Source organism: Triticum aestivum, chromosome 7B (assembly GCF_018294505.1).
Source record: "Triticum aestivum cultivar Chinese Spring chromosome 7B, IWGSC CS RefSeq v2.1, whole genome shotgun sequence".
Taxonomy (NCBI): Eukaryota; Viridiplantae; Streptophyta; class Magnoliopsida; order Poales; family Poaceae; genus Triticum; species Triticum aestivum.
The window spans coordinates 617055894-617076380 of record NC_057813.1 but is presented as its reverse complement, the minus strand read 5'-3'; positions in this window follow the sequence as shown (position 1 = coordinate 617076380).

Below are 20487 nucleotides of genomic sequence, written 5' to 3'. Positions count from 1 at the left end.
GGAATGAGCTCGTTAACAAGACTTGATCAACCTTGTTAGTGGATTCTTTTTGATGAACATGAGATGGATGAAACTAGAAGCACAACCTTCTGTACCCTCTTTATATTTTTTGTTATTTAGTAGAAATAAAGTAAAATAGTATTTTTCTGTTTGTCTCCCGACTTATCCGTGCAATATAAAAATATCTCGATAATAAAAGTCCTCGGAATGCCATGCCAATTTAATATGATTTTTCGGGAATATTTAAGAATTTACTGTGCAAAAATCACCGCGGGGGGAGCTGCCACCTAGTCACGAGGGTGGAGGGCGCGCCCTACCCCCCTGGGCGCGCCCCCTGCCTCGTGGGCCCATGGTGGCCCTCCTCCACTTATTCCTGCACCCATCTTCTTCCTCTGTCTCACACAAACACGAAAAACCAACTCAAGCACGAGTTCCAGCCCCCGTTGCTGTGATTTTCAATCTCCTTGCTCAAAGCACCTCTCGCAAAACTGCTTGGGGAGATTGTTCCTTGGTATGTGACTCCTCCATTGATCCAATTAGTTTTTGTTCTAGTGCTTTATTCTTTGCAAATTTATGTTGCATAGGTGACCATGTTCTTGAGCTTGCATGTCAAATTTATATGGTTCCAAGTAGTTCCAATGCTTTATATAGGCTCTAGGCACTTGTAGGAGTTGTTGCTATCAATTTTATTGAAGTTGGTTCACTTTTATTTGAAGTTACTGAAAATTTTCAGAAATTTTCAGAGGAAGCAATATGTTTAGGAGGATGTTCGAAGGTGGCCCTTCAAGGAAGCAAGGTCCCGAGCTTGCAATACGCGATGCTGACGAAGAACCACCAAGAGATGCTCCTGTGAGGCCCTGTGAATGGCCTTCAGAAAATTTTATGAATCAAGTGGGAATCAAAGAAGAATTTAGCGCATATTTGCGCAACGCCCGTCTTGAGGACTTTGAAGCTGACAAATGCCCCCAGTATCGCGATCTCACAAGTTCATTTGTGAGGAGGTTTGAGTTTTCATCTTTGCGTAATTCTCCTTCAGTCATGTTTGACCTTTATTTCAAATCTTATACCATGGACTTAGAGGATTTTACTTCTGCTTGCAAACTTCCTTCGTGGGGTAGTGTCAGGGAACCCCCTAAATCTGAATATAGAGATTTTCTTGCTAGAATAACTGTGGGGGAATCTGGAGATATAACACAAGCTACTTTAGGGAGCATTCATTTTCCTGATATACACTATTTTGCTCTCTTTATAGGTAGATGCATTAATGCTAAGGATGAAGTATGTCACTTGTGTGCTCCTGATCTCAGCATTCTCATAAGTGTTGTGTTAGGAGACCAATCTTATCATATGGGAGCCATCATAGCTCGTAGGTTGCATCAGAATAGACATAACGGGGATTTCTTTGGAGGAATTTATGCAACCCGCTTAGCTAATTTTCTTGAGATAGACATTCGTGATGGTGATATGGAGTTACCCCCTTCTTATTTAGATTTCCATTCTATGGTTTCCCACCAGTTTGTTGAGAGGACAGAACCACCTCTCCAGTATCGACTAATCTTTAACAAATGTCATGTAGTCCATATTGCTCTCCCTGCTCCTGCCTTCTTTGATTTTCAGACAAAAGGAAGATATATTATTACCAGAGAGGAGGCAGATGAATACGAGAGAAGAGCGGAGTCGGCTCGACGTTGCGCTGCAGTTCAGGAGGCGATAGCCGCTGCATCACAGTATGACCCCAGCTTCACCTACGGGTATCCGCCAGGCCATCCCTGGCAATAGACCAACTTAGGCCAAAAGCCTAAACTTGGGGGGAGTACGTATTTCCCACCGACATTACATACATGTTCACACACACTCATTGCTAGATGTCGGTGTTCATACTCTTTCACTGTAATATCCATGCTAGTTTATTTTCTTTTCCTGCTTTCTTCTTGTGTGTTTAATAAACTTTAAGAAAACCAAAAAAATAGTAGTAGTTTATTTCTTTGCGGTAGTAATTAAAATGGAAAACCCAAAAATATTTTCCGTTCTTCTTTTGCTTGTTGGGAGCTTTCCCGTGTAAATAGTTTTTCTTTTCCTTTCTTTGGGGGTCGAGAAGACCATATTGAAAATGCTTAGTGGCTCTTATATGCATGATTGTTCTATTTAACTTAGAGCCCATATTACTTGTCTTCTCTCTTGAGTTGAATGCTTGCAGATTCCAGCTTAGTCCAATACACGTACACTCTTATTATTATACACTTCGTTCGGTCGTGCAAGTGAAAGGCAACAATGATGATATATGATGGATTTATTGGGATGAGAAAAGCTGGTATGAACTCGACCTCTCTTGTTTTTGTAAATATGATGATTCATCATTCCTGAGTTAGCTATTATGAAGTAAGCATATTTGCAATGACATTTAGAGATTATAGTTGCTTGTGCCATGCTTGATTAGCTATGAGTTATAATGGTTTACCTTGCGTGCCAACATGCTATTAGAATGATCATGATGCGGTATGATGGGATGGTATCTTCCTTTAAATGAATTGAGTGACTAGACTTGGCACATGTTCATGCATGTAGTTGAATCAAATCAACATAACCTTCATGATATTTATGTTCATGATGGATTATATCCTACTCATGCTTGTATTCGGTGTAAATTAATTTTGATGCATGTTTACGACTGTTGTCGCTCTCCCAGTTGGTCGCTTCCCAGTCTTTTGCTAGCCTTCACCTGTACTAAGCAGGAATACTGCTTGTGCATCCAAACTCCTTAAACCCCAAAGTTGTTCCATATGAGTCCACTATACCTTCCTATATGCGGTATTTACCTGCCGTTCCAAGTAAATTTGTATGTGCCAAACTCCAAACCTTCAAATGAAATTCTGTTTTGTATACTCGAGCAACTCATGTTCCAACTAGGGTTGTTCTTATCTTCCATGTTAGGCGGTTATTCTCAAGAGGAGTGGACTCCGCTCCTCATTCACGAGAAAATGGCTGGTCACCAGGATGCCCAGTCCCATGCTTTATGCAAACTAAATCAAAATAACTGCAAACAAAACTCCCCCTGGGACCCGTTGAATGTTGGAGGCACTCGTTGTTTCGAGCAAGCCATGGATTGATGCTTGTGGAGGAGGGGGAGTATAAACTTTACCATTCTGTTTGGGAACCGCCTATAATTTGTTTAGCATGGAAGATATCGTCATCTCATAGTTGTTGCGTTGACAGCAAAAGTATGCCGCTCAAAATGTTATTCAATCTCTATTTTAAAACTGAGCTCTGGCACCTCTACAAATCCCTGCTTCCCTCTGCGAAGGGCCTATCTATTTACTTTTATGTTGAGTCATCACCCTTCTTATTAAAAAGCACCCGCTGGAGAGCACACTGCCGTTTGCATTCATTATTATTGGTTTATATCGGGTATGACTTGACTGGATCTCTTTTACCATGAATTACAATGTTTAGTCAGTCCTTGATCTTTGAAGGTGCTCTACATTTATGTTTTGCGGTCTCAGAAAGGGCTAGCGAGATACCATTTCGTTATATCATTTTATGATTATTTTAAGAAAGTGTTGTCATCCGAGTTTTGTTATTATAGCTCGCTAGCTGATTATGCTATTGATATGAGTAATTGTGAGACCTTTGTGTTATTGTTAGTATGGTTAGTCCATAATATTTGCTGAAACTTGAGTGCTGGCTTTTCATGTTTACAACAAGAAGAGCAAACAGAGTTTGTAAAAGTTTTTCTTTTTCTCTTTCAGTTTGTCAACTGAATTGCTTGAGGACAAGCAAGGGTTTAAGCTTGGGGGAGTTGATACGTCTCCGTCGTACCTACTTTTCCAAACACTTTTGCCCTTGTTTTGGACTCTAACTTGTATGATTTGAATGGAACTAACCCAGACTGACGCTGTTTTCAGCAGAATTGCCATGGTGTTGTTTTATGTGCAGAAAATAAAAGTTCTCGGAACGACCTGAAACTCCACGGAATATCTTAGGATAATTAATAAAAAATCCTCGCAAAGATGAAGACCAGGGGGCCCACACCCTGTCCACGAGGGTGGGGGCGCCCCCCCTGGGCGCCCCCCTACCTCGTGGGCCCCCTGGTGGCCCTCCGACGCCAACTCCAACTCCATATATTGGCCTTTCGGGGAGAAAAAATCAGAGAGAAGAAATCATCGCGTTTTACGATACGGAGCCGCCGCCAAGCCCTAATCTCTCTCGGGAGGGCTGATCTGGAGTCCGTTCGGGGCTCCGGAGAGGGGGATTCGTCGCCGTCGTCATCATCAACCATCCTCCATCACCAATTTCATGATGCTCACCGCCGTGCGTGAGTAATTCCATCGTAGGCTTGCTGGACGGTGATGGGTTGGATGAGATTTATCATGTAATCGAGTTAGTTTTGTTAGGGTTTGATCCCTAGTATCCACTATGTTCTGAGATTGATGTTGCTATGACTTTGCTATGCTTAATGCTTGTCACTAGGGCCCGAGTGCCATGATTTCAGATCTGAACCTATTATGTTTTCATGAATATATGTGAGTTCTTGATCCTATCTTGCAAGTCTATAGTCACCTACTATGTGTTATGATCCGGCAACCCCGAAGTGACAATAATCGGAACCACTCCCGGTGATGACCTTAGTTTGAGGAGTTCATGTATTCACTATGTGCTAATGCTTTGTTCCGGTTCTCTATTAAAAGGAGGCCTTAATATCCCTTAGTTTCCAATAGGACCCCGCTGCCACGGGAGGGTAGGACAAAAGATGTCATGCAAGTTCTTTTCCATAAGCACGTATGACTATATTCGGAATACATGCCTACATTACATTAATGAACTGGAGCTAGTTCTGTGTCACCCTATGTTATGACTGTTACATGATGAACCACATCCGGCATAATTATCCATCATTGATCCGGTGCCTACGAGTTTTCCATATACTGGTTTTCGCTTATTTACTTTTCCGTTGCTACTGTTACAATCACTACAAAAATACCAAAAACATTACTTTTGCTGTCTTTACTTTTGTTACCGTTACCATCACTATCATATTATTTTGATACTAAACACTTTGCTGCAGATACTAAGTTTCCAGGTGTGGTTGAATTGACAACTCAGCTGCTAATACTTGAGAATATTCTTTGGCTCCCCTTGTGTCGAATCAATAAATTTGGGTTGAATACTCTACCCTCGAAAACTGTTGCGATCCCCTATACTTGTGGGTTATCAGTGAGCTCATGCTGGATATTATAGAGAAGATTAGAAGCACCCTAACGCTGGCTCGGCAGACCACTTCGACAGATTGAGCTTTTGGAGTCTTATTCGCGACAAAATATAGGCTTGACGTTCAATTAGTTTTATCCCGCGTTGCCTGTACTTCCGGATATCTCGAACTTGATACATTATTTGGATAGTGTTATCTAGTTTATTTTAGCTATGTGGGTCTATAAGCTTAAGAACTTGTATGGATGTTGTCTGGTGGCTTTATTAATTTAAAGTCGAACGCTTCTAGCGTCTTCGTTCCAAAACTGTACTACATCATCCTTTCCTCTTTGAGGAAATCCCAACCCAGCTCACAAGTAGCACGGGGTGATAACCCACAAGTATAGGAGATCGCTACAGTCTTCGAGGGTAGTATTTCATCCAAATTCATTGATTCAACACAAGCGTAGCCAAAGAATATTTGTAAGTATTAGTAGTTGAGTTTTCAATTCAAGCACACTTGGAGAACTAGATATTAATTTGCAGCAAAATATTTAGTAGCAAAGTAATATGATAGTTTGATAGCAGTGGTAATTGTAGCAATAGTAACGGTAACAGTAACATTAATAGTAGCAGTTTTGTAGTGATTGTAACAACAGCGACAACGAAAGTAACTTAGCAAAGATCAGTTTGCAAAAAACGTAGGCATTGGATCAGTGATGGATATTTGTGTTGGATAACATTCATCATGTAACAGTCACAACCTAGAGCGATACACAATAGCTCCAGTTCATCAATGTAATGTAGGCATGTAATCCGTATATAGTCATACATGGTTATAATAAGAACTTGCATGACATCTTTTGTCCTACTCTCATGTGGCAGCAGGGGTCCATAAGGAAACTAAGGGATATTAAGCCCTTCTTTTAATAGAGAACCTAAACAAAGCATTAACACATGGTGAATAATGAACTCCTCGAATTACCGTCATCCCCGGAGAGTATCCCAACTATTATCACTTTGGGGTCTACAGATCAGAACAATAACAAGTGCATATAACTAGCAGATAGGATAAAGAACTCAAATATATTCATGAAAACATAGAGGGTTCAGATCTCAAATTGTGACACTCGGGCCCTAGTTACAAGCATTAAGCATAGCAAAGTCATAGCAACATCAATCTAAGAACATAGTGGATACTAGGGATCAAGCCCTAACAAATTACCTCGATTACATGACAAATCTCATCCAATTCCATCACCGTCCAGCAAGCCTATGAAGAAATTAGTCACCCTTGGTGGTGAGCATCATGAATTTGGTGATGAAGAATGGTTGGTGATGATGATGGCAACGAATCCCCTCTCCGAAGCCCCGAACGGACTCCAGATTAGCCCTTCTGATGAAGAACATGAGGCGGCGGCGGCTCCGTATTATAAAACACGATGAAACTTTTTCTCCTACTTTTTTCTTGGGAAGACAGAATTTATAGACTTGAGATTAGGGTCAACGGAGCCTCGTGGGCCCCACAAGGTATCCCGACGCGGCTAGGAGGGTGTGGCCGCGCCTTGTTGCCTTGTGGGCAACATGTGCCCCCCACCGGTCGGTCTTCGCTCCAGTATTTTTTTATATATTCCATAAAAATCTCCAAAAAGTTTCGTCCAATTCCGAGAACCTTTATTTCTGCACAAAACACAACACCATCGTAGTTCTGCTGAAAACATCGTTAGTATGGGTTTGTTTCATTCAAATCATGCAAATTAGAGTCCGAAAACAAGAGCAGAAATGTTTGGAAAAGTAGATATGAAGGAGACATATCACGGGACAAGAAACGACGCTACTGCTATTTATCAGTAGCACGGGTCCAAACCAAGCTACTGCTAAACACAAGTAGTAGTAGCGCAGGGCCTGACCCGGGCTACTAGTAACAATTAGCTATAGCGCCCTAGCAGTAGTGCGGGTCCCCACACTACTGGTAGCCTTTAACCCCACACTATTACTAGGGTTTTCTCTGTGATTTAAAATAGAAAACAAATATTATTATTACGTAACAAGCAACAATGTAAAAATTTATATTTTTTTAAATCCACATATCACATCAAGTTTTAGGTAAAATCTCCATTTAAAATGATGATGGAAAAATATTTTGATGGTATTCGTTGTGGTTGGTCGTTTTTTTTCCTTCTTTTCCCTCCATTCCAAAATACTTGTCATAGTTTTAGTCAATGTTGAGGAAATCGTTAACTTGTACTTGCTCGCTCGGCTTGGGAGTAGCGATTAATCGATGAATTCTCATACTAACTGGATTAATCGGTCAACCATTAGTCGGTGGAATTTTAAACCCAATATGCAGAAAAATTATATGGAGACAATAGAACTTGAATGATATAAAAAATCTACATTGCAAATATGAAGCAAATGGCGCTGCTTTCTTTTCCCAATAAGTCATGAACATGTATGCAACAACAACCATCAACAAGCATCCATGTGGGCATCAAAAATCATTAACAAACATGTATATAACAACATTTTTTGCTGATTATTGCGTGGGTTGCAACTCCGAGAGATGGCGGCCACACGACTACGAGAGATGGCGACACACAGAGGGAAGTTGTTGGTAGCCATTCTGGATGTCTAAAATACATCAGTTGCGGGGGGTGTAAGGTCGTATAGGAGAAGGGGAAGTAGCATCGCGCAGAGGGAGGAGGGAAGCGACGATGCACCAATGAGGACCTGGCCACACCATCTAGGATGAGAGGAGATGAGAGGAGCGGGAGGGGCAGGAGGAGGGCCAGATCCTACCTATTTAGGAGTAGGAGGGGCCTCGGAGGGCCAGACCCTTCTTGAAGGCATTGTTGAAGAGTAGTTCTTCGACAATGGATCATGCCTGGCCAGGGCATGAGGTAGCCACATAGGTTATTGGCACGGTTGGACCCTTCCTCGAGGGTTGATGGGATGAAGCCAACCATGATGACACATATGGCCAGTTGTTTCCCTTCTTGGAGGCGTTTTTGAATAACCCACTGACAACTCATTCAAATATGGCAATGGAGGCTTGTTTCATTCAGATATGGCATTGTTGGTTTCCCATCTACATAATTGTTGTAACCTCCTTTTGTTTCCCTTATCTTAATGAAACCGGCAGATGGCCTGCTTTCTCGGCAATATATATATAGCATATGCAAAAAAAGTGCATATCTCATTTCTCTATGACAACTTTAACAAAAGAGTGTGTATACTCTTTCTTTACATCTTCCTTAGAAATTCATTACTATTTATGTACACGTGTATATATGTCTGTGAATAGTACACCATTTCCTTGGGTGAACTGGAAAAATAAATTGAAATTATCCCGAGAGAAAATGAAAGGACGAAGCTTTAGAGTTTGAGATGTTCCCCAATCATCACACCAAAGAGGTTCATCAAATGATGATGCATATTTGTATTTCCCAAAATCTCTCATGCCTAACTAACTATGTGTCTAGTGATCGAGCAAAGACATAAGAATCATCCAATGTGAGTTGTGTATGCATGTTTGCAATTTTCCTTACGATGAATTGAGCATGACGACTCATTACCATCAATATCATTTCGTGGCATGGATCCTCCAAAACGAATGTGCTACCTGAGATGGTCTCGCTTCGAAGTCACTAGCTTATAAGTAAAGGTGAAATGATTGTATCTCAAGAAAAAAGTAGTAGAAGCAAGAACAAAAAAGGTGAATGGCTCATTGAGAGAGAGAGAGAGAGAGAGAGAGAGAGAGAGCAACAGAGTTAAGGTAAAGTTAATGCTTTCAGAGAAGCAAATGAATTTACTTTTGCAAGGCTGGTTCTTTCTTTTAACATCGGAGATCAACTCCTTGTGTATTTCTACTTTAGATATTATATTTATTTAATGAACTATTTGCAATCTTTAAGGTACATATAAGAGATGGGAAAGGGCAAGCAGTCCAAACAGACCACGAAATATGACAAAATGAATGGAATTTTACCATCTCTATGTGCATGCTTGACGTAGCTGATTTGGGGTTGAAGAATTTGATGCGTTGTATCTTGCATCTTTATCTTTATCTTTATCTTTATCTTTACCTATACCTATATATATATATATATATATATATATATATATATATATATATATATATATATATATATATATATATTATATTATAAATATAATATAATATAATATAATATAATATATATATATTATATATTATATATATATAATAAACCAGCGATTGCTTCTGGTGGTACGTCGCCGGCTGTTTTGCAGAAAAGACCCTCTATTTTAGAGAAATCAACCCGCAGTCCCTTTGTTAGTGGATATGGAAAAACGATTCGTTTTTGCACAAAACACCCCGTGGTTTAGAGTATTCAACCCGTGATCCTTTTTAAATCGGGACGGGGTCAATGCGGCGGCTCAAGCGGCTGGCGGCGGCGCGGCGGCTCGATGTAGATCGGCGGTGGCAGTTGGAGCTTGCAGGGGGCTGATCCATGCGAGGCAGGGGCCGGGGAGGTGGATCCAGAGGCTGGCGGCGAGGTGGGGTCACCAGTGACGACGAGGATGGCCGGAGCGCGGATTCCCTGGCGGATACATGGAGTCTGCGGCTCCTAGGCAGGAAGGAAGGGAAATGAGGGAGAGAAGGAGGGAGTAAGGAGGGGCGGCGCAGCGACTTAGGTAGGAGCTTGCCGGAGTCGGGCGATGGTGGACGGGCACGGGAGACGGAGCGATCCGGCGCGGCGGCGCGAAGTCCTTGCAGGTGGCGCACCTCGGCCGTCATCGAGGCCGCTGCCGCCTGCCGGTGCAACGAGGCAGAGGAGGATCTCCTGGTTTTGCTCCGTCGCCAACTCCAAGTTCACGGTCGTGGTTCTAATCCCTCTCTTGCCACTCCACTGTTTTCAGGGGACCTTACACTGTTTTGATTTATTGTATACGTGCAGTTCATCTCTCAGTCGCTGGCTGGATTGTGTCTATATCTCTCATCGTTTTGTCAATCAGATAACCTATCAGTAGGAAATTATTTTCCTCCACTTTGCAAGACCACATAACCAATTTACTATCAGCGGTCTATACGATTAATTTCTAACTTTGCGGGATCATTCTGACTTGGCATCTGTCACACTCTAACAAGTGTTTGTCTTTAATTTCCTACACTATATTGTGCAACAAAATTTGCTCTGTGTGCATGAGTACTAATAATTTAGGTTATTTCGTTTTTTTGAAATGATGATAAAATTGAGTTAAGCGGGTTGGAGCTACTGCATCCCTAGCCCGAGTGGAATGAGCTCATGGAGCGCCTCGAAGGCCCTGACAACTGTGGCAGTAGGCGTTGCCATTAGATCTGGAGGTATGGGGAGTCGCCACAAGGAGTGGCAACCAAAGACAGGCAGCATCGACTGTGTCAAGCAAGCTGTAGCAGGCCTGCGCGACTCCTTGCCGATCACTTGACAGTCCAAGTCTGCAATAGTGTCGATTCAGGTAGGTGTGTGGCATGGCCGAATCCTGCCCGATCAGGGCCAACCAATGGACATGTTATATGCATCAATCTCCCAATCCAACAGGCAATACATGTCTGCCAACGGTCCTGAAAAAAGTCATTTGATAAGAAAAGTAAGTGCTTAGTTGTGCTCAATTTTCTCCTAAAAGAAACAGTTAACTTGTATAGCTTGCATCAATGACCTTCATAGTCCATACAATATTTTATATGCATCAAAACTAAGTTTTGTATGCAATATTTTATATGCATCAAAACTAAGTTTTGTATGCTGCAGAAACTCAGGAAAATATGGTGGTTCTACGTCACTAGGCAAATTAGAGGAGACTACCCAATCTATAATGACAGGTGGTGGTAGACACCTGGTATTTCTGCATTGATGAAATGTCTTTTGTGGAACTCAAAAATGGAGAGAGTTCAGAAAAAAAAAATTGAATGGAGTTTTATACTGGTTTCTTTTCTGCAGAATAGTAGTGATGCATTCTCTTCCCACAGGTTCCAAATGATGGTTATTCTGCAGGATTGGTAAGACAAGCTTCTGGAGATTGGTTTCTCATGCAACTCCTTGTGATGTTGAAATTAGTGTATCGCTCATTTCTTTCCTTGCTTCCTGTAGCAGTTGCATTGATAGCAGGTTGAGAATTCATTTATGGAATAGTCCACTGATGTTCCGTAATTAGCTTTCTGCTTATATTAAACTGACTGTACATTTGTGACAATGCAACAGGGAGATGGATGTAATGTCCTTGTCCGTGCCATTTGCTTTTGTGGGAAGAAAAAAATTGAGGTAAAGGAGGCTCATAGCTTGAAGGCGTTTGGTCCATTGATGTAGTAACTAACGACTTTGTTTGGCTGCTAATTCCTTTGCCTGAAAGCTGTCTTTCAAAGCAATAATTTACTCCATCTGTCATAATTTATGTACAGTAGTTTCATGGTTCGCAGTGTGGTTTTCAATGGTGGATGTGACATCCGATGATTGCCCAGGAAGAAAGGTGCGGGGGAGAGAATCAATTTGTGGTTTATGAATGGAAACCTTGTGTCAACATGTTTGATATGTTTGCTTATTACTCAATGGTATGATCACTGCAATTTTTATGTTATTTCGTGAAAACGACAATCAACTAGGGCTTAGTTTATTTTTGGTATTGATTTATAGTTTGTTGGTAATCACATCACACCTTCTTAAACTTTAGACAGTTAAATTTGATTTATGTTTCCTCCTAATTCATCTTTTTTGCCTTTCAGGTTGCATTGGCAAATGGGGCCTCAACAATCTCTTGTGCCATTTGAACTTTAATTTGATTATCGATGAAGCAAGATATTCTAGATTTATCGAATCCTATTTTTTCATCAGATCGATATGGTTGTCTGTATAAACTACGGCATAAGCTTCTTTGAGCAGCTTTTTATGGTATTTCCATCTTTTAATTTCTCAGGAATTGCATCAAAGTACCAACCTCAGAGTTGAAAGTAAGGGCTGCAGATTTTGAGAGTTTTTATGGTACCCTGGTACTCCATAGAGCAAGCTCGGAGTACCCAGAAAATCTGGCCGCTCATCTGTAGGGTTACTTTAGTCTTTTCACCGTGCTAATTAATTGGTGTTTGATCGTAATATAATTTCTCAGATTAGATCGACCCCGTTGACGCGCACGCCGCCGTCCGCCATCGTCTTCTTCCTACCAAACAAGGATACATGTTTTACTCCGCGAATCTCACCCAAGTTCGGCCATGGTCTACATCGCTGGAGGCACTAGCAGCGCATGTGCAAGGGAATATGTGAATTACGGGTTGGTCTGTTCTAGAAATCTACGGCGACACGATCTATCAAATTGACCTTAGGGATAGTCGACTCCTATCCCGTTTATTCATACGTCCATTAATTCTTTCGACCTTTGATACTTGCTACCTTTGCATTCAGATCTTGCGGGAGGAGATTTTGTTCGGTACGATACTACCTTGCATCCAAATCCAGGTCAAAAAGTATTCTGCATCTCCACATGTTCTTGCTTCATGGCCTCTCGCCTCAGGCTACAGTTCTCCACCCAAGTTGGCCCTTTCCAACGTCGCACTGGCGCATCGCAGCTATGGCCGGTCCGGCGAGCAGCGGGCGATTCATCCGAGCCGAAATACATGACGCGATATATTTGTTCTTTCAGAAAGTTATTCTGTGACACTTTTGCCCCTCAACTTATGGTACTCCTGGGTAATTAGTGGTGGTACTCCTGGGTACACGTATTGGAGTACCATCCAATCTTAACCACTGGATTAGGACAAATGAAGGGTCCATGTTAATTTCAGGGTACCGTAGAAGAGTTCCAGATTTTTCACGGATCAAATAGGAACCACTACCACAGTACTGGCCTAATTTCCGTACTAATGCCTACATCAACCGCCTGGGAAGAAGTTCTAGGTACATCTATTGCATCGGTCAGTATATCTTCCTTTATCTATAACTCGATATAGATATTAGGCTAACAAGTAGGCTATTACAAATTTACAGTACGGGTGGACCATTTTTAGACATGTCATATTCTTTGTCTGGATAACAAAATTATTTTCACATGGAAACCTCACACAAAATCGCTGTTTAAATCATTGTTGGATGTTCCATTCTTTGATTATTTTGTTACATTCAAACTAAGAATAATGCAAGAAAAAAAAACCTTCATTGTTCTAGAGAGGTGTTGGGAGGCTCAGAGCTGCATATTCTGATGATATAACTGTCAATTACAAAATAAGACCAAACACTGTTTCTACGAATTAGCATCAAGTTGCCAGGAGCAGTGAAGCGCCAGTGATGGTCAACTATGGTGCTTGAGGAGCAGATATACGGCTGGAGCAATATGTAAGTACTATTACAGAATTACTTCAGCTTATGCTGAGTGTTTCTATTAGCTAGATGGTTGTGCTTCATGTCCTAGGATCGCATACCCTTTATGTTCAGAGTACGGTCTGATTATGAATAAGATAATAAAAAGGTTCGTTACTTCTAACTAGACATTTTGTTAATTTCCAGTTGAAGGCTTCCACGCGCCACCTCCTTCTCCCCCTCCTTCGCCGTGTCGAGAAGGGAGCAGCGACGAAGCTGAGGTAGACGTGGACACGTGCTAGGAGCCAAGGGGGGAACGGGGAAAGGCGGACGTGAGGTCCGTGAAGCCAGAGAAGGTATGTGAGCTCGTCCACCGCAGGCTATAGCTCCAAAATCGGTGGTGTCAGCCGCCACCAGTGCCACCGTGTCCGCCTCCGGCTGGCCTGGTAGCAACAAAAGTATGGCTGCAGGTGTGGTTCATTCAGTTTTGCAGTTTGATTTACTTGCTTGTGCATATGTGCGTGTATACTGAGAGAGAGGGAGAGATTATTCTGCTCTAGCAGTCATATTTCTGTCACAAATCTGCTCCCCTCCACTCCTTTTTCATTTAACTGAAATCTGAATGTGAAAAGCAGTTGCAAATTGGGAGCAGCAGAGTAAATGTTCAAAAGTTCAGAGCAGGTGCATATTTTTGAGATTTAGAGGACGTGTAAGCTAGAAGATGGGTTGCCATGCTTTGTAAGTATGATTAGTTGAAGTACTATTCCATCCGATGGCAGTGCAAAGTTGAAGTAGGCGCTGACGAAGGACGTTAGGGTATGCTCTTCACGTCCACACTTCATTGTCTAAAAAGTGACAAATCCTTTTTTCTTTGCAAAAAGGCCTAAGGCCAAATATTAAGGGACACATGTCCTTACAAACTCACCCGTACGAAAACATTCAAATCTCTGGGAGACGAGCTTTCTTCCTGCATTCCTATGAGCCTCTACCTAGACGGATCAAAAAAAATTCAATCCAGGAGCTTATGGAAGCAGTGGCCGAGAAGTCGCTGATGTAGACCAGGAGATGTCGTCGGTCGCAATTTGTGAAGCAAATTGCTGCCCCGGATAGGAAAATGTGAGAAGGGCATGTAGAAACTGCAAGACCATGAAAATTGATCGAATCCGAACAAATCCCCCAGAAACCTAAACATACAAAATCATGTCAGAGACACAACCCCACACACCCTCGACCGCGAATAAGCACAGCAATGAAACGAGGTTAGGACGCGGAAAACCATATTCCTATGGAGGGATGACACGCTCTCTCGGTTCCCTGTCCAAAATCCTTAGACAACTGAGAACCCGTCGCCGCCTAGGATCCCATCATGTAGCCCCCTTCTCCAATGACCAGTCTAGGTCGGGCTGCCACTGAAGGCAGCCAACACGCTGGAGCTGAGACGCAGCCCAGACCACCCACCAATGCACACGCAGTAGCCGGCCATCCCCTCCATATCGCGCGGCCCACCAGGGCACAACATCTCCGAAGGACGTCCTCGTTGCCGACGGCTATGCGTGGGCTGTGACCAGCAGTGTACCATGGCGGCGGCAAGAGGAGGAGAGGCGATCTAGGTTTTCTTGTGGAGCTGGCTGAAGAGCAGACTCATACCTCAACCTAAAGCATTGCTTCGTGATAATTCAACTACGGCAACACGAAGGCATATTCACATTATAGCGAATGAGGGCAACCTTATTTTCAACATTTGTCTTGGATATAAGAAGTGGCACACAATGTCACTCGAGAGGAGCAGGTTTTACAAAAAAGATCGCCCGGTGCAACGCACGGGTATTTGTACTAGTAATAATAAATTCTAATATAAGTAATATCCTACCAGGTTTGGAATTATGTCACCTACTTCCTCCATAAAGAAATATAAGAGCGTTTAGATCACTAAAGTAATGATATAAACGCTCTTATGTTTCATTATTACAGAGGGGGATCATTGTACTAAGATTCAGAGTTTCAACAAATCAAAGCAATGTCTTGCCGTTTTCATTTTACAAGCGCAAAATGATGTTGTCATTTTGCTGGAAAGCAAAGATGTCAAGTGGATCATCAGGAATGTCTTGCGTGCGCACGCACACACACGCGCGCACGCGCGCACGCACACGCACGCGCGTGCACACACACACACACACACACACACATCATCATCATCATCATCCATTCGTAGTACAATTGTCATCTTTAGGTTGTAGAAACTAAAACGTTACTGTGTGAGATAATTCTACGGAACTACCTGGCTCATTTGCACTGAAACGTAAAGGTTCGTGACTTCGATCTTTCCTCTAAGAATGGAGCAATGTCGCACATCCAACCTATGTAGCTATAGACCAATAACCTTCCTACAAGGTGTGCAAACTTGGACTACTCGTTAAACAACCATATAGAGAAATTGCTAATTCATAGGACAATTCCAATAGCTTAAAGGTGGTAGAGCACACTACTTCCTCTTGAGCACTTGTAGTAATGGTGATCAGGTTGCTATAATTCTCAGTCGAGGTGGTGCAGCAGTGGAGAGGTTCTGAGTTGGAAGCATCAAGAAATTCAACTATTGTGATTATGGATACATTATCGGCGATGAATTCCGCCCTCTGGGCCTAGATGGCTGGAGCCGGTTACCCGACCGGCAATGGCAGCGGACATGGCTGGCATGAGGCAACGTTGCAAGAGAAAAAAGCGGTCGTCACGATCGAAGTGTGTAGCACGAAACAGTGGCGGGTTTTTTTTTTTTTTTGCACTGGTAGATGATTTCTAGTGTTTTGGAGAGTAAACACACCGACCGGGGCTTCTTTAGATCATTTTCATCAACTAAATTCATAAAAAGAAAAAAGAATGGGTCCGAACGGCCTAGAACAATATGGACTGTTGAGTAGACGAAAGCTCAGTTTGACCGTGAACAACAATATAGAAAACATCCACCCAATTCCTGATGCTCTGGTAATAGTCCTATTCAGCATTCAACCATTTTTTGTGAGGGTAAAAGGATTTTATTCCAGAGTGATAAGGATACAATCAAGTGGCACAAGTTCCTCCACACAAGGTGGACTCCTACCTAGCCATACAGCAGTAGTATTCTCCGTACAACTATAAGACGCCAGCCGATCTGCAACCCTATTTTGAACACGATTAATCTTCGACGGAATAAACTCCCTTTCACCCATGAGACGATGGATCTCAGCAACTAGATGTCCATAAGTGGAGTGGGAAAGACTGTCCCCTGTCAATGAACGTAGAGCTTTAGAGGAATTGGATTGAACGATCACCGGTTCTTCCGAGTGTTGAATAGCCAAGGCCATGCCTTGCATTAATGCATGAATCTCAGCCTCCAGAGCGTCGTTGCAATTGAAGATGCATCTGTAAGCTGCAAAAATAACACTCCCATCGGAACGCCGTAGAATCATTCCCGCAGCCGCCGACCCGTCAGAACGATGAAACGCTCCATCTACTGATAAGGCCACTCGCCCCACTGGAGGCTTCGGCCATGGCTGTGGTGTAGCTTCAGGTCTTTGTTGTACCGGGGCTTCCTCCCTCATTGGCATCTTTCCTTTCATGATCTCCTCGGTCGTATATTTCCGGGGCTGGTGTAGAGAGGACATGTAGCTTTGCAAGTACTCCATTGTCACCTCCACTGATGGCACTGGTTTACCATGAGTCAAGTCAGACCGGAAGGACCATATCCTCCAGATTAACATGATAATACAATCTCGCATATGATCATGACAGTTCAGCAGAAGGTTTAGCAACCACTCATCGCCGGATTCCTATATTACCGCAGGTTTAGGGAGCTCCCAAACCTGCCTCATCGCCATCCAGATCTGACGAGCATGCCCGCATGTGACCAGCGCGTGGAAGCTCGACTCTTACTCCGTCCCACACAGAGGACATGTATCCCGCGTCGCAATATGTCGATATTTCTTGCATGCGTTCGTCGCCAGTGCATCGGACACAGCTTTCCAGGCAAGGATGCGCATCTTCAGAGGAACTTTGGCCTCCCAAACCCTTCGCCATATCGGGCGCTGGCCGTCGGGCGAGGCGCTTGATGCGCTCATACCCATGTATGTAAGGCCAGTAGCTAGCCGGTACGCACTCTTCACAGTGAACCTTCCACTCTTCTCTGGGAACCAAGCGAGAAAGTCTTGGCCCCTGTTAGGCGATGTACGGATCTTCACAATTTCTCGGACATCCATATCCCAAAAGTATTGCCTTAGACGCTGCACGTTCCAGGCACCAGACTCCTCGAGAAAATCTGCTACCCAGTTATACCTGCAAGTACCCTTCGGGGTGATGGGCTTAAAGTCATACCCCCTCGGGATCCATGCGTCTCTCCAAGTTTTAATCAAGGATCCATCTCCTACCCTCCAAATCAGCCCTTTTTTGAGTAGCTCCAGACCATGTGTGATGCCTCTCCACACAGCTGACGACGATGTAGGGAACACAGTGTCTAACAAGTTCCCATTAGGATAGTACTTAGCCCGGAGCAATCGGGCACATAAGCTATCAGGGCTGTCCAATAATCTCCACGCTTGTTTAGCAAGCAAAGCTTGGTTAAAAGCTCTCATGTCTCGAAATCCCATACCACCCATACTCTTGGGCAGCATCATCTTTTCCCAACTAAGCCATGCCATCTTCCTTTTGCCTTTCTCCACCCCCCACAAATATTGTCTCATCATCCGTGTGAGATCATCACAAACCGAGGCAGGGAGGCGGAAAACACTCATGACATAGGTTGGTATTGCTTGCACAACTGCCTTTATCAAGATCTCCTTGTTGCCTGACGAGACGTACTGCTCGCTCCAGTCCACAAGCCTCTTCCGTAGTCTTTCTTGAGTAGTTTCAAACTGCCCTTTATGCATTCTCCCTTCCGGGACCGGTAAGCCCAAATACTTAGGCTCAAAAACCTGCTGAGTAATCTCCAGAATATGTTTCACTTCATCCGCCACCGATTGCATGCAATTATCGGAAAAAAGGATGGAACACTTCCCTGGGTTAATAAGTTGACTCGTCGCTGAGGTGTATGTGTTCAACAAACCTTTAATAACGCTTGCCTGCTGGGCTGACGCTTCAAAGAGTAACATGGTGTCATCCGCAAACAATAAATGAGAAATCACCGGTGCACCCCGGCAAATCGATACCCCTCTCAAGTCCCCATTGTTAACTGAATTTGAGATCGGAGATGATAGAGCATCAGCAACAAATAAGAATAAGAAAGGGGACAGTGGATCACCTTGCCTCAAACCCCTAGATGGGGTAAATGATTCTAGTATTCTCCCATTGAACTTCACCAAATATTTCACCGATTTCACACACGCCATAATCCATGCGACCCACTCATCTGCAAAGCCCCATTTACGTAGGGCTTGCTCCAAAAACTCCCAATCCACGCGGTCGTAGGCCTTTGAAAGATCAAGTTTGTAGGCGCACTCCGCTGGTCTGTTTTCCCTCAGTGACTGTATATGATGTATGCACTCAAAGGCAATGATAGAATTGTCAGAAATCGGACGACCGGGAATAAAGGCACTTTGATTTTCACTAATCAGATCTCCAAGTATAGGCCGAAGCCGGTTGATGAGACACTTTGAGACTATTTTGTACAATACGTTACATAAACTAATCGGTCTAAAATCCTTGAGCTCCTTTGGGTGTGGAACTTTCGGGATAAGAACGATAGCCGTATCATTTACCCCGTCCAGCATTACTCCTGACTGAAAGAATTCCAACACTGCAACCACAATCTCTGTCCTCAGCACCCCCCAGTTTCTCTGATAAAACCTTGCTGGCAGCCCATCCGTACCTGGCGCCTTGATAGGGCCAATCTGAAAGAGCGCAGTGGACACCTCCTCTTCTGAAAAGGGAGTACAGAGTTTATCATTCATAGCTTCAGTAACTTTAGGTGCAATACCCCTCAACACCTCCTCTGGCGAGAGCGTCAGATCTTTGGTATATACCTCCTTGAAATATGAGGTCGCCATACGCTCCATCTCAGACGGGACGGTACACCACGTGCCATTCTCACGGCGAAGGCGCTGTATAAAGTTACGTCATGCACGCCACACTGCCCGCCGGTGAAGGTATGCCGTGTTCCTTTCCCCCTCCTTTAACCACTCGATCCTCGACCTCTGAAGCCATAACATTTCCTCTCTATATAGTAGTTCATCCAAGGCATGCATCTTTTGTCTGATCAATGCCCTGTCTGCATCCCGTAGTTGGAGGTCCGCCAGTTCTCCTCTAAGTTTCTCGATCTCCGAGGAAACATGGCCGAAGTTTTTCTTACTCCAAGCCCGTAATTCAGTCATCATTGCTTTGAGGGCATCCCGTACTACCCCCAAATTCCCGTCCGGTTTACTCCTCCTCCATCTATTCTCAATCACCGTCGGTAGCGCAGGAGATCGCTCCCACATGATCTCGTACCGCGGTGACGCCCTTGTTTTTGGTACCTCATCATGTGCCACCCGTATGAAAACTAGACAATGGTCCGAGCAGGACGACGCCAAATGCACCACTTGTGAAAACGGGAAAATCTCTCTCCATGCTTCATCCGCACATGCCCTGTCAAGCCGGACCCTGACATTACCACCCCCAACCTGGCCGTTATCGTATGTGAAAGGAGTCCCGGTAAACCCTAGGTCCATTAGTTCACACGACAGCAAACAATCACGAAACAGTTGCATTTGTGTCTCGGAACGCTGCGTATGAGAGAAGTGCTCGTGTTTCCACATTGCCTCGTTGAAATCCCCACAAACTAACCATGGTTCTGCAGAAATTGCTCTTAGGCTTGAAAGTAAGCTCCACATACGATGCCGATTTTCTGTCCTCGGTTCACCTACACATACGTTGTTCTCCAAGACCTATCGTTTGCCCCATCAACGATCCGCATGTCTATAAACCGTGCAGACGAGTCCAGAATCGTGACTTGAAGGTTCTCATCCCAATATAGCGCAAGGCCCCCACTGAGGCCATC